Below are 12,391 nucleotides of genomic sequence, written 5' to 3' on the forward strand. Positions count from 1 at the left end.
AGCTTACCCCCTGGTTCTATCCTTTATTTTCCCTCTCAGAGATTTCTCCTCCCCAGTTCTGAGCCTCTTCCTTGCCGCGCCCAGCCCAATCAGGACACCTCGAATTGTAGCCTTAAAGGCTTCCCATACTCCCGCTCCCCCAACCTCCCCATTGTCATTAAGTTCGAAGAACTCCTTGATATTCGCAAAGAGGGACTGGAAGGTCTCCTTATCTTTCAGCAAGAGGTCGTTACACGTCCACCTTCAGGGCATAGGGTACCCCGGAGAGATAGCCACTTGAACCTGGACCAGGTCGTGGTCGGACCATGGGACCAGCTCCACCCCGAACCCCGTGATACACTCCTGCAAGGCCCTGTCAAGTAAAACAATCAACCGTTGAAAAGGATGAGTGCGGATTGGGAAAAAAAAGGTGAAAAAAGGATTCTGGTCGTGACTAATCGGATGAGAATCAACTAATCCCAATGTCTCATTAGTTGCCAGAAATTATGCAGCCATTCTCTTCTGGACCTGTAGGTCTGTACACGAGCGAAGAGACTTTCTATCCCATTCAGGGTGAAGAGCCTTATTAAAATCTCCCCCCACCCGGAGAAGCCCCTCCGCAAAACCCATAATCTTTGTTTTAGTCTCATCCCAAAAGTGTTCTTGGGTCTCATTAGGGACAGATATACACTAGGCTCCCTCCAAGCTCTCCCTTCACCATCACAAATCGGCCATTTGGATCCGCTCGGTGCGCTTTCGCACTGAAATGGGCTCTGGGGGAGACCAAAATCGCCACCCCTCTTCTCTTGGTCAGGACAGAGGCCTGAAATATTTCTTGAATCGACCTAGATCTAAGGGCCATCTCCCTCCCTCTTGCCCAATGAGTTTCCTGCAGAAATAAAAAATGTAATTTTAATCTATTGAATTCCTTCATCACCAGTGATCTCTTACTCGGGGTATTCAGCCCCCGAACATTCAGCGGACCCAAAGTCAGCGAAAAGAGAGAGTCAGCCATTAAGTGAGCTAAGATCACAGCAGGGCCCTTTGACAGTGGCGACGTGCCCTGAATCTGTCCCCCGGGCCCGCTTTTCTAACAGATTCCCACATTCAATGCTTTTCAAAGAACTCTGTCTCCTTACCAAAAATTGTAAACAATAGTGAGCCCAACAGAATAGAACTTCAAGTCCCCAACATGCGTTTGGTAACAAAAATCCCCACTTCGTAAATACAAACCAGAACAAAACCATTCATCCCCCCCCCCCCTCCTCATCACCTCCCCAACCCCGAGCGCCTGGACGTCCAGCAACATCAAAACTGCCCTAAAGCCAGGCCACCAGTTACTTCCTCCCCACTTGGGCATATGGATACAACTTCATCTTCAAAGATCGAGCCCCCATGTGCCCCCCCCGTAGCTCAATGCCAGTAACGTTGTAGACCCCTGGAGCCCAGACCGGCCGCAGCCGAGAATGGGACAAAAGACTGAAAGGCAAAATAGAAACACCATTACATTAACCAGTTTCTTCCGAAAGGAAAGATGGAACAAGTTACTTACCTGTAACTGTTGTTCTCCAGCATGGGTCTGGCATGGATTCACATGCTCATGAATATTCCCCGTCGTCAGGCCGGGAATCCTTGGTATAGAAAAAAATCAGTATCAGTTTCGTTTCTGATCTGTCTTTCTTAGTAGTAACCAATCACTGGTCTCTGGGTCATACTGCCCCCAGCCAATGACTGCCCTCTCCCCAAGCCCCGCCTCTGGAAGCCATCCTCAGATTTGGTAGCACGTAAAGTGGCAGTATGACCAAGTGAAGAGCCGCAGAGGGGTAGGCGGGAGGGTTCGCATGTGAATCCATGCCAGACCCATGCTGGAGAACAACAGTTACAGGTAAGTAACTTGTTCCTTCTCCAGCATGGGGTCTGGCGTGGATTCACATGCTCATGAATATAAGAATACACAGCAGTATACACATGCACAACCACGGGAGGTGGCAACAGGTTCAACATTAAGCAATACCAAAACACTCAACATTAAGCATCTCTTACCTCCTCACCAGGCTCACCTTAAGCGAACAGGTTGTGCAGCACTGCTTGGCCGACCCTGGACTCCTCCCTGGAGTCCTGATCGACGCAGTAGAATCTCGTGAAGGTGTGCATCGACCTCCACGTCGCAGCCCTGCAGATGTCGAGCAGGGGCACACCAAAAAAGGAACGCCATGGTAGCAGTGATCGCTCTGGTCGAGTGGGCTCTCGGACGGCCGGGCAGCGGTCGGTTTGCCAACCGGTGACAGTGCATGATGCAGCCGGAGAGCCATTTGGAAATGGAAGCCTTCGGGAGAGCCTTCCCTGGATTCACAGGTCCAAAGTTTACAAACAGCTGTGATGTCTTCCAAAAACTCTTTGTGCGGTCCACGTAGAACTTCAACGCTCTAGCTACGTCCAGCGAGTGCAGAGTCCTCTCAGCCGGCGACGAAAAGAAAACTGGCAACACCAAGGGTTCGCTGAGGTGGAAGTCAGACGGCACCTTGGGCATGAAGGAGGGGTGCATCCTCAGCACCACCCTTGTGTCGTGAAAAGTCAAGTATGGTGGGCTTGCAAGATAGGGCTTGGATCTCTCCCACTCGTGTTGCGGAGGTGATGGCCACGAGAAAAGCGGTCTTCCACGACAGAAACTTCAACAATGCCGAATGCATAGGCTCAAATGGGGCTCCCATGAGCCTGGTCAGCACCACGTTGAGCTCCCACACCGGGGCCGGGGCCTTCACCGGCGGGAATGATCGGAACAATCCTTTCATGAATTCCTTCACCAGCCGATGAGACCACAAGGACACCCGTCCCGTAGTCCTTGTGTATCGTGAGATGGCGGCCAGATGTATTTTGATGGAAGCGTTAGCTAGTCCAGCCATGGCCAATGACAGTAGGTACGGCAGTACTTGAGGGGCCGTAATCCGCAGAGGGTTAACCTTCTGTGCACGACACCAGACAGAACCTCTTCCATTTATGTCCGTAGCACTTGAGAATGTCCTGGCCTTTGCAAGAACCTCTCTGCAGTCAGCTGGGATGTCGTACCTGCCAAACTCTAGTGCTGCAGGAGCCAGGCCTGCAAGTTCAGCGACTCTGGGTTGTGATGAAGAATGGCGCCTCCTTCTCTGGAGAGAAGATCTGCGTCCGTCGGCAGCTTGACTGGTGTGGACGCTGACAAGTCCAGAAGGTCCGGGAACCAGATCTGTCTCGGCCACGCCGGTGCGACGAGGATCATCCTCTGCACCGGGACCTCTTGAGCTGGTTGATGAGCCGGAGCAGCAACGGCAACGGAGGGAACGTATAAAGAAATAGGCCGTCCCAGGGGAATGAGAAAGCATCGCCATGCTCCTCGGCTGGGGGAACCTGCTGGCGAACCTCCGGCACTTGGAGTTTTTCGCTGTCGCGAAGAGATCGATCTGGGGTTCGCCCCATCGACGGAAGAGTCGATCCACTTGATCCTGGCGTAGTTCCCACTCATGGCACGAGCCCAGCTCCCTGCTGAGTGAGTCGGCAATGGTGTTTTTTTATACCTGCCAGATGAAAAGGCACCAGAAACATCCCTTTGGGGACGGCCCAATGCCACAGATCCTGGGCTTCCTTGGATAAGGCAGCAGATCTGGTTCCGCCCTGCTTTCGGATGTAGAACATCGTGGTGGTGTTGTTGGTGAAGATCCTCACCACCTTGCCCTTGAGAGACGGAAGGAAAGACCTGAGGGCCCAAAACACTGCGCGGAGCTCCAAGATGTTGACGTGGAGTGACTTCTCCGGGAGCCAAAGGCCTCTCGCGTGAAGATCTCCAGAGTGCCCTCCCCAACCTTCCAGGGAGGCATCCGTCGTCACTGTCACCTGGTGAGCTGGGGTCGGAAAGTCTGTGCCCGCCGACAGATGAGCGGGTACCCCACCACCGGATCGCCTGACGGAACGTCTCGTTGAGTGTGATTGCTGCTTGTCGACTGGACCCAGCGGGCGTCGAGGAATTTTTGTAAGGGCCGAATCCGAAGCCTGCAAAGGCGCACCAGATAAATGCAGGAGGACATCATCCCGAGGAGGGACTTGATAGATCTTACCCTGGCCATGTCCGCGGCCAGCAGACGCTGCACCTTGACCAGGATGGTCATGGTCCTTTCCTCAGACGGCGAGTCCAGCCGCGCCACTGTATCGAGCTTGGCTCCCAGAAACAGGGCGACTCGCGACGGGACCATGTGGGATTTTGGAAAGTTGATGGAGAACCCCAGGTCCGTGAGCAGCTGGACGGTCTTCGCAGTGTGCTCCACGGCAAGCTCCATTGTCTTTGCCCGGATGAGCCAGTCGTCCAGGTAGGGGTAGATGTGGATCCCCTGCAGGCGCAGCCGCGCCGCCACCGGTGCGAGGCTCTTGTGAACACCCTGGGTGCCGACTTCAATCCGAACAGGAGGGCCTTCAACTGGTAGTGCCGCCCTTGGACCACTAACCTGAGGAACTTTCGGTGTCTTTTTAGAATGGGGATGTGGAAGTACGCATCCTCCAAGTCCAACGACGACAGGAAATCGCCCTCCTCCAGCTGTCCCAGCACGTGCTGGAGGGTGACCATCCAGAACTTCTGAGCCTTGATGTACTTGTTCAGTCGTCGCAGGTCTAGGATGGGATGCCATCCTCCTGTCTTCTTTATGAGGAAGTACCTTGAGTAAACTCCGGAGCCCCGAAGCCTCTTTGGGACGAGCTCGATGGCACCTTTCTTGAGCATCGCCCTTACTTCCAACAGTAGTTGAGGGACATGATTTTCCTTCCTGGCCACGGGTGGAACGCGAGGGCACTTCTTCTGGAACTCGAGGGCGTTCCCTTGGGCTAGGGCGTCCAGCACCCAACGGTCGGTGGAGATTGACTCCCACACGCTGACGAACCTCACCAGCCGGCCTCCCACTGGGGTGCTTCGGCGGGGGCCCTACCCCACAGTCGGTTCAATCCTGTTTGGAGGCCGCCTTGCCTCCTTGACCTCCCTGTCGACGACGATGGGCACCACCTGACTTGCCGCGTCCTCTGTAGGCCTCCTGAGACGAAGTTTTGCCACTTGGCGGTACGTTGCGGAGCCACTGCCGGATCCCTTGGAGGCACCTCGTCAGCCTCCGGTGCTCCGAAAGGACAGCCGTCGTTGTTGGAGCACTCCCAGTGCCCGGGCAGTCTCCGTGTCTGTCTTGATAGCCTGAAGGGACTCATCAACCGCCTTTCCAAACGGGTTGTTCCCGTCGAAAGGCATGTCCAAAACTTTGGTTTGTACATCCTGGCGGAAATCCGTCGCCTTGAGCCATCCTCGACGTCTCGGGCAAACGCCGTTGCCCAACTGACGGAAACCGGTGTCGGCGATGTCCGTTACCACTGTGATGGCATGGTCCGAAGCAATCTCACCTTCCAAGATTTCAAGGGCCTCAGCCCTTTTGGCGTCCGGCAGGAAGTCCAATAGTGGGGCGATTTTGAACCACAACTCCCTGTCGTAGCGGGCTACGATAGCCAGGGCGTTGACCGCCTTGATAGTCGTCAATGCGGATGAGATGACCCGTCGTCCCATCGTGTCCAGCTTCCTGCCCTCGCCGCCCGGCGGGGAAGCTGATTACGAGGCCGATGCCCCCCAGCTTTCTTCTTTGCCGCTGCCGAGATGACCGAATCCGAAGTAGGTTGTGCCAGAAGGCACAAGGGGGGCAGCGTCGGGGAACCCTTACTTCTCGTACCAGTCCCTCTTTGCAGGCGCCGTAGCAGGGTTCTTGAGGAGGGAGAGCCCCGCATCCCAGATGTCATCCAGAAGCGGTACGGCGAGGACCGTCTTCCTTTTAGCCTCGCGCCGTTGGCAAAGGAACACTTCCTTTTTCTTCTCTTCGGGGCAGAGCTGGAAGAGCTCGGATGCCCTGGAAATCATGGCATGGAAGGATCCAATCTCGTCGGGCGGGGACGCCCGAGCAGGGGGCGATGGGGGACACGTCCCGTCGTCATCTGTACCTGTCGTAGCCGTTTGTGGGCCGCAGAGGTGGGAGAGGTGGCGGAGGATGCGTCCTCTTCTTATGAGGTGGACTTTCCAAAAGGTCCCGGCTCCGGTTCCCCCGTCGGGTCTGGCTCAGGTACCTCAGTCGGGGGGGAGGGGCAACCTTGTCCTCATTTCCGAGCACAAGGACTGAATTGCTGACAAAATGGCTGCCGAAGTATCCTGCGGCACCTGAAACGACGGGCGCGAGGGCTCTTGAGGAACCTCGTCGGCGACACCGTCGCTCTCGTCGTCGCCCTCGTCGGGATCCCTCCCGATGGGCTGGGCCTCCTCCACGACTTCGATGAGCTCTTCAGAGGTCGTGTCCGTATCCACGATGGCCACCTGCCCCTCCCCCTCCTTTTCCAGCGGGGACTTTGTGGGGGTCTTCTCGATGGGCCTGAAAGATGACTCCCTCTGCGGTGGCAGGGAGACTGCGGATCCCGAGGTCGCCTCCACTATCGTAGCCTCCACAGGCTGAGCCAGGGCCGCTGCGACATCCTCAATCGAGGTCTTAGCAGGGTGAATTAAGGCCATCGTCACCTTCTGTACGCCTGGGGCCTTAACCTTGGGGGCAGGGTCCGAGCCTCGCTCCCCCTCTGCCGGAATCTTCGAGATCGACCAGGGCCTCTCCAGAATCTTCGCCGGGTTCTCGGACTTCCTCTTACCCGAGCCAGAGCGTTGGCTCGTGGTTGATGGCGCCGGGGAGAATGCGCCCTGCCTGGCAGCCAAGGAGCCCGACCGTTCGGCGCTCCCGGTGGCCGCAGACTCATGGTGCTTGGCCTTTTGTTGGGCTCCCGTCGCCGGGGCACCCTCACAGGACTTAGAAGACTGCTCAGACTGCTACTTCTTCTCGCCTGACGGGCTCCTACCTTCCAGCCAGTTGGCCAGGTGGAGGTGGCGATCCTTAATGGTTCGCTCCGACATATTCCCACAAAACGCACAGTCCTTCTCCACGTGCGCCTTGTCCTCATGGAGACAGAGGCATAACGAATGCTCGTCCTCCTTGAACACATTCTGAAGCTGGCATCCAGGGCAGGTCCTGAACAGCTTCCCGGGCGTCGAGCTTCCTTTCTCCTGGGCCACGTCCGGGGTAGGCCTCGGAACTTCTGGAATCCTCCAAAAGCGTAACTCGACAAAATCTTCACCCTTGAGGGGCGTAGAAAACTCCGAAACGGGTCCCCATTGATCGTATGTAGAAACGGTGGAGCTTGAGGCTCTTTTTAACCGAAAAAGAGAAAAAATCTCCTGAAAAAGCCGAAAACGCAGCCAAAGCTCAAGAGCCACAGCACGAGGATTCCCAACACTTGAACGTGCGGTAAAAATCTGAGGATGGCTGCCAGAGGCGGGCTTAGGGAGAGGGCAGTCATTGGCTGGGGGCAGTATGACCCAGAGACCAGTGATTGGTTACTACTAAGAAAGACAGATCAGAAACGAAACTGATACTGATTTTTTCTATACTGAGGATTCCCGGCCTGACGGGGAATATTCATGAGCATGTGAATCCATGCCAGACCCCATGCTGGAGAACAAATACAACAGATACAACAGTCCCCCTCAGAACTACAATTCACCAAGAATGGGCTGGTGTCCTCCCACCCAGTCTTCAACACATCAGCCAGGGTTGGAGGGACTCGGGGAGGCCGGAGCAACTCTTCTAAACTTTCTGCGGCCTCGAACTTTACATCTTTCCATGGCAACACCGGGCCCCTGAGGCCCAGACCGCTCCTCCCCCGCCTTACTTCAGCGGAACCAGACCCAAGGTCACCCAGGAGCTCTCGGGAGACTATTAATGTCATCCTCTGTGACCAAGGCATACTTATATCCCTCCAGCTCAAAAGACAGTGAAAAGGGGTAGCCCCATCTGTATTGAACTCCCTTACACTGAAGGAACTTTGTCAAGGGGGCACATAAGCTGCGTCTTGCCAGGGTGAGAGCCGACAGATCATGGTAAATTGAAATTTGTGCATTTTTCCAACTAACCGGCCCTTTTCTCCGCGCCAAGCTCAGAATCTTGGTGTTCTCAGAAGTAATGAAACCTCACCAAAACAGATCTAGGGCCCCTCCCAGACGCCCCCGCTCTGTGCGCTCTGTCAATCGTAGGTTCATTGGTGTTGGCCTCGTCAAAAAGTAACCTGATCACAGCCTTGACAGCAGAGGCGACATCCGACGGAGTCTCCCCTTCCCGTTCGGGGAAACCCAGAAATCGCAGGTTACAGCGGCGCTCTCTATTTTCCAAGTCATCGAGTTTCAGGGTACACTTCTCTTCCCTCCTTTCAAGCTCTGCAAGACGCATGTCAAACTGGGTCTCAAGCAGGTCAATTGAAGTTGAATTAGTCTCCAGAGCCTGAAACCTGTCGTCCAGGGAATTGACTTTTTTGTCCAAAGTGTCTAGCCTCTTACCAATATCTGCCCTGAAACCGCGGATTTCTTCAAGCAAAGCTGTCAATACCCTTGGCGACTGCATTAGCGTCCAATGGCTCCGGTTGTGCGGTGGCCGCCGTATTATAAGACGGCTTAGGGCCAGATGGCGTGTGCAAAACTTCTGTAGGGATTCAGCCCATTTCATGAACCCCCCCGCCCCCGCGGCCCAGGACCAGAGAACAGGCTGGTAGATGGATAGAGGCAATGTTGTGCCCCGGCGTCTCTGGGGGTAGTACAGGGAGCTACTGAAGGCAGGAGGGCATCCAGCGAGCCTGGGCGAGACTGCAGTTAAAGCAACCAGCAAAGAACAAGGGAATCAAGAACCTGTGGAACCACTTCCAACCCCCCAGGTTATGCCAGGGCACTTAAAATCACCCGAGTGGGAGAGCAAGAAGGGCAGACCCACCCCAGAGACCAGAGTACAGGTAGTAGAGTTGAGGCGACCAGAAGCCAAAAAGGAGGAGCATCCACTCGCAGGCATGCCAAAACTGATCTCAGGGTCCATCCTCCACACTGAACACCTTTCCCCATCCCATCTTTCCACTGTGGGGGGTGGGGGGGCTTCAGCACGCACCCAGATTACCCTCCAGACACTTATAAGAGCAGGAGGAGGCGGCAAGAATCCCTAGCTGCAGGATCGGAGGGGGCCTCTCCCAGGGCAAACACAATGCTGGGCGAAGCTCCAAGGCCCAGTTCCAGGTCAAGTAGGGCATCCTGGCCCGCAGCTGCAGGGGCCGTCCCCCTCTTGGCAAAGGCTTCACCAGCCGCTTCGATGCGCAGTCGGCAGGCAGCTGAGTGGATCCCCAGCCCGCCCCCGTCCCTCACCAGACCTCAGCTGCGGCGGATGGGCTAGGCAGCAGCGCTGCTTTTCGGTGTTGCCCTGGGCGTTGGAGCCGTGTCTGCGTGTCTCCTCCCGGCTCTCACCTCCGATGTCCCACGCCGCGTAGGGAAGCAGCTCCCGGGCCTCACTGTGGCCACTCCACTCCCTTCGGCCCAGTGCCTCCAGACCCAGCAAGGAGAAGAGCAAGTTACCACTAGGGATTGACAGCACAAGATCGGCCAGCCCCCGACGACAGGCCCGACAGCAACTGCAGGGCAAAGGCAGAGGGCCCCTCCCCCGCCCCGGACTCAGTCCATGTGCCGTGGAGTCACAAGCGGGGACGGAGGCCAACACAGTCCCTTCCCATAGGCGCTCTCGAGACCTGCGCTTCGCGGGGCCCCCCCCGACCGTCGGATCTGCGCACCATCAGAACCCGGGGGGTCTGTTCAACTCCTGGGGGGGTCGGCACCTCTCTCCTGGGGGGTTCAGATCCCTATTATTCTGCCCTGTGGAGGAGACAGACGAAGGTGCTTCAGCACATCTCCGCACCCCCTGGTGGCTCCCCAATATCTTTGACTCCTTTCTTTCGCTCCATAGATCACAGACCTTACCAAGAAGTCCACCTTTCAGCTGCACCTCCTCAAGGGCATTCTACCTTTCCTCACCTTCCCCAAGAAGCTCAATGTCTCCAGAGCCTTGGTTCTCTCTAGACTGGACTACTCCAACAGCCTCATCCTCAATTTGCCTCTTCCCTCCCTTCACCCCTTCGACTAATCCAGAATAGGACTCCAAGACTGATCTTTGGCCCTTGGCCTCAAGCACAGGGACTGCATTTCTCCAGCCCTAAAATTTCTCCACTGGCTCCCAGTGACCGCAAGGATCAAACTCAAGACACTTTGCATCACCCACAAGGCTGTCTGGGGGCCAGGGACCTCTACATCCAGCGTTCTCTGCCTAAATACCTCCCTGCCTGAGTCCTTCGGTTCTCTGGCTCCAATTCTCTTCAGGTCAAATGTTTCTGCAAGCAGAGTATGGGAGGTAGATCCATTTCCTCAGCTGGTTCCTCCCTCTGGAACTGCCTCCCTGCCCCCCCCAGACTTGAGCAAAATCTTCTTACACCAACTCTATCGCAAGTGTTCATACCCATGATGACCTATGTACTAGAGGCTCTTTTTGGTGTTATTATCTTATGTCATATTAGTTTGATTTTAGAATTAATCTTTGTCTAATTATTACTTTGTATGTGTAAAGTTTATTAACTAAACTGTAAGACATTAAATAAATTATTAAGCCACAATTTACAAACTTGTTCTTATACAACCTGGCCCAGTGTAAATACATGCTCAGAAGAATCGGTCTGTAGTCCTCTCCTTTCAAAGTCCAGCATCAGCACTCACAGATGAGGTTGAATTGCTATGCCTGGACCCCTTTGTGTCAAGTAATCCAACCTGGTGCAGGAAATAAATAATCTGAACATGGCGACCAAGGTACATGAATGTCAAAGGCATCATTACTTACATATTGTCAATATACATTTGAAACACTCACAAAACAAGTCATAATATCACAAAACAATCACTAGATGGAGACTTCTGCAGAGGAGGGGAACATAAAACAGTGATGCAGCAAGGAATGGATGCTACCATGAGCTCATGGCTGCTTTCTGCCTCAGACAAGCTACGCATGCCAGAAAGGGATACCTTCACAGTTTGTGCCTAAATGCACACCTGAAAGAAAGCCCAAGAAGCAGCCTACAAGTTAAATATGACAAGCTCAACATGATTGGACGCCTGGCAAAACATTGAAAGAATTCAATGCTCTGATTGGAGGGGATTTAACCCCTCAGTCTCCAATCATTCATATAAACAGAGGTTTTCGATCCTTGTAAAATCTCAGGAAGGGTCCCAAAGTACCGATGACCATACCCACCTCAAGAGGAATTTGGAGGAGGCTCAGCTTGTCTCTGAACTCTTGCAACACCAGTTCTGACAGAAAAGCTCTGCCCGATATCCAAGAACACTATTCCCTTCTCAGGCCTGTGGCAACAGCGAACCTCATGGCGCAGCCAATCAGTGAGATCTGCATTCTCCCAGGAAAGCCTTGCTGCCCAGACCCTACACACCGGAACCAGAAAGAAGTGGAACCACTAGAAAAATAGAGCCAGAGAGGCCCATTGTTTCTACACAAAGTAAAACTAGCAAGCTGCAACTAATTTGAAATACAAAAATAACAATTAATCTCTTACATAAACTGCCTCATCTCGACATCGACCCTTCCACTCTGTGCCCATGGCCTGCAGACTATTTCCACATGGTTGAGGTTGTATCAAACTGATAGAAATCGGTTTTATCACATCATACTTGGCTGAGTGCCTTCTGCCTCTAAAGATGGCAAGCTGTCAAAGCCACAAGGCCCTTTTGTTAATCATGACTAACAAGGCATTACCATTACGTTAGTGCAGATTTATTTTAATGTTTTTCATATGCTTGCCCAAAAGGGCACAATAGTAAAGGCCAGCAAGGCCCTTTTAGTTGTGGAAAGCAATAGCCAACATATATAATTGGGCAGGTGGCTGAACAGTAAGACCAGCTCCATCCTTGGTTGCCTTTGCTTGCGTTTTAACTTCTAGGTTCCGAGCAGGCCAGGAAACACTTCCATATTTTGGTTGCCACGTTCAGCATCACCAGTTTAATAAAAAGTGTCCATCTCTTCACATAGGTAAGGTATCAAGATCCAGCCTCAGGGTTTGTCTGGCTTTAGACTCATGCAGACCATTAAGTGGTGCAGAGATGTCAGGCACAGAAGGGAAATTGTGTGGGTCTGGCTACAGAACTTTCCAAAAAGCACAAACATTTTCAGCTGAACGGATTAGGAATTAAAGCCAGAAAACAGCAAGGAAGCTGGTGGACAAGAGGAAAAGTCCCCTCCCTCCCCCATCCCCAGAGCGCCATCAAATAGAGATGCTTAAAAGTCTATTGGGGGCTCTGAAAGAAGCATCTGTCCAGTCCAAGAGAAATAAAGGAACTGGGGGTACAGCACTGGTGCATGCAGAAACAGGTGTGTGGTAAACTGTGACTTGCCTGTGTCACAAGTGTCCAGTCTACTTTACAGCTGCAAAATAAATACTTTAGCCTCAGGATCCAGGGGATGGTTATCCT

Source organism: Ambystoma mexicanum, chromosome 4q (genome assembly GCF_040938575.1).
Source record: "Ambystoma mexicanum isolate Mex_15411 chromosome 4q, UKY_AmexF1_1, whole genome shotgun sequence".
NCBI classification, from domain to species: Eukaryota; Metazoa; Chordata; class Amphibia; order Caudata; family Ambystomatidae; genus Ambystoma; species Ambystoma mexicanum.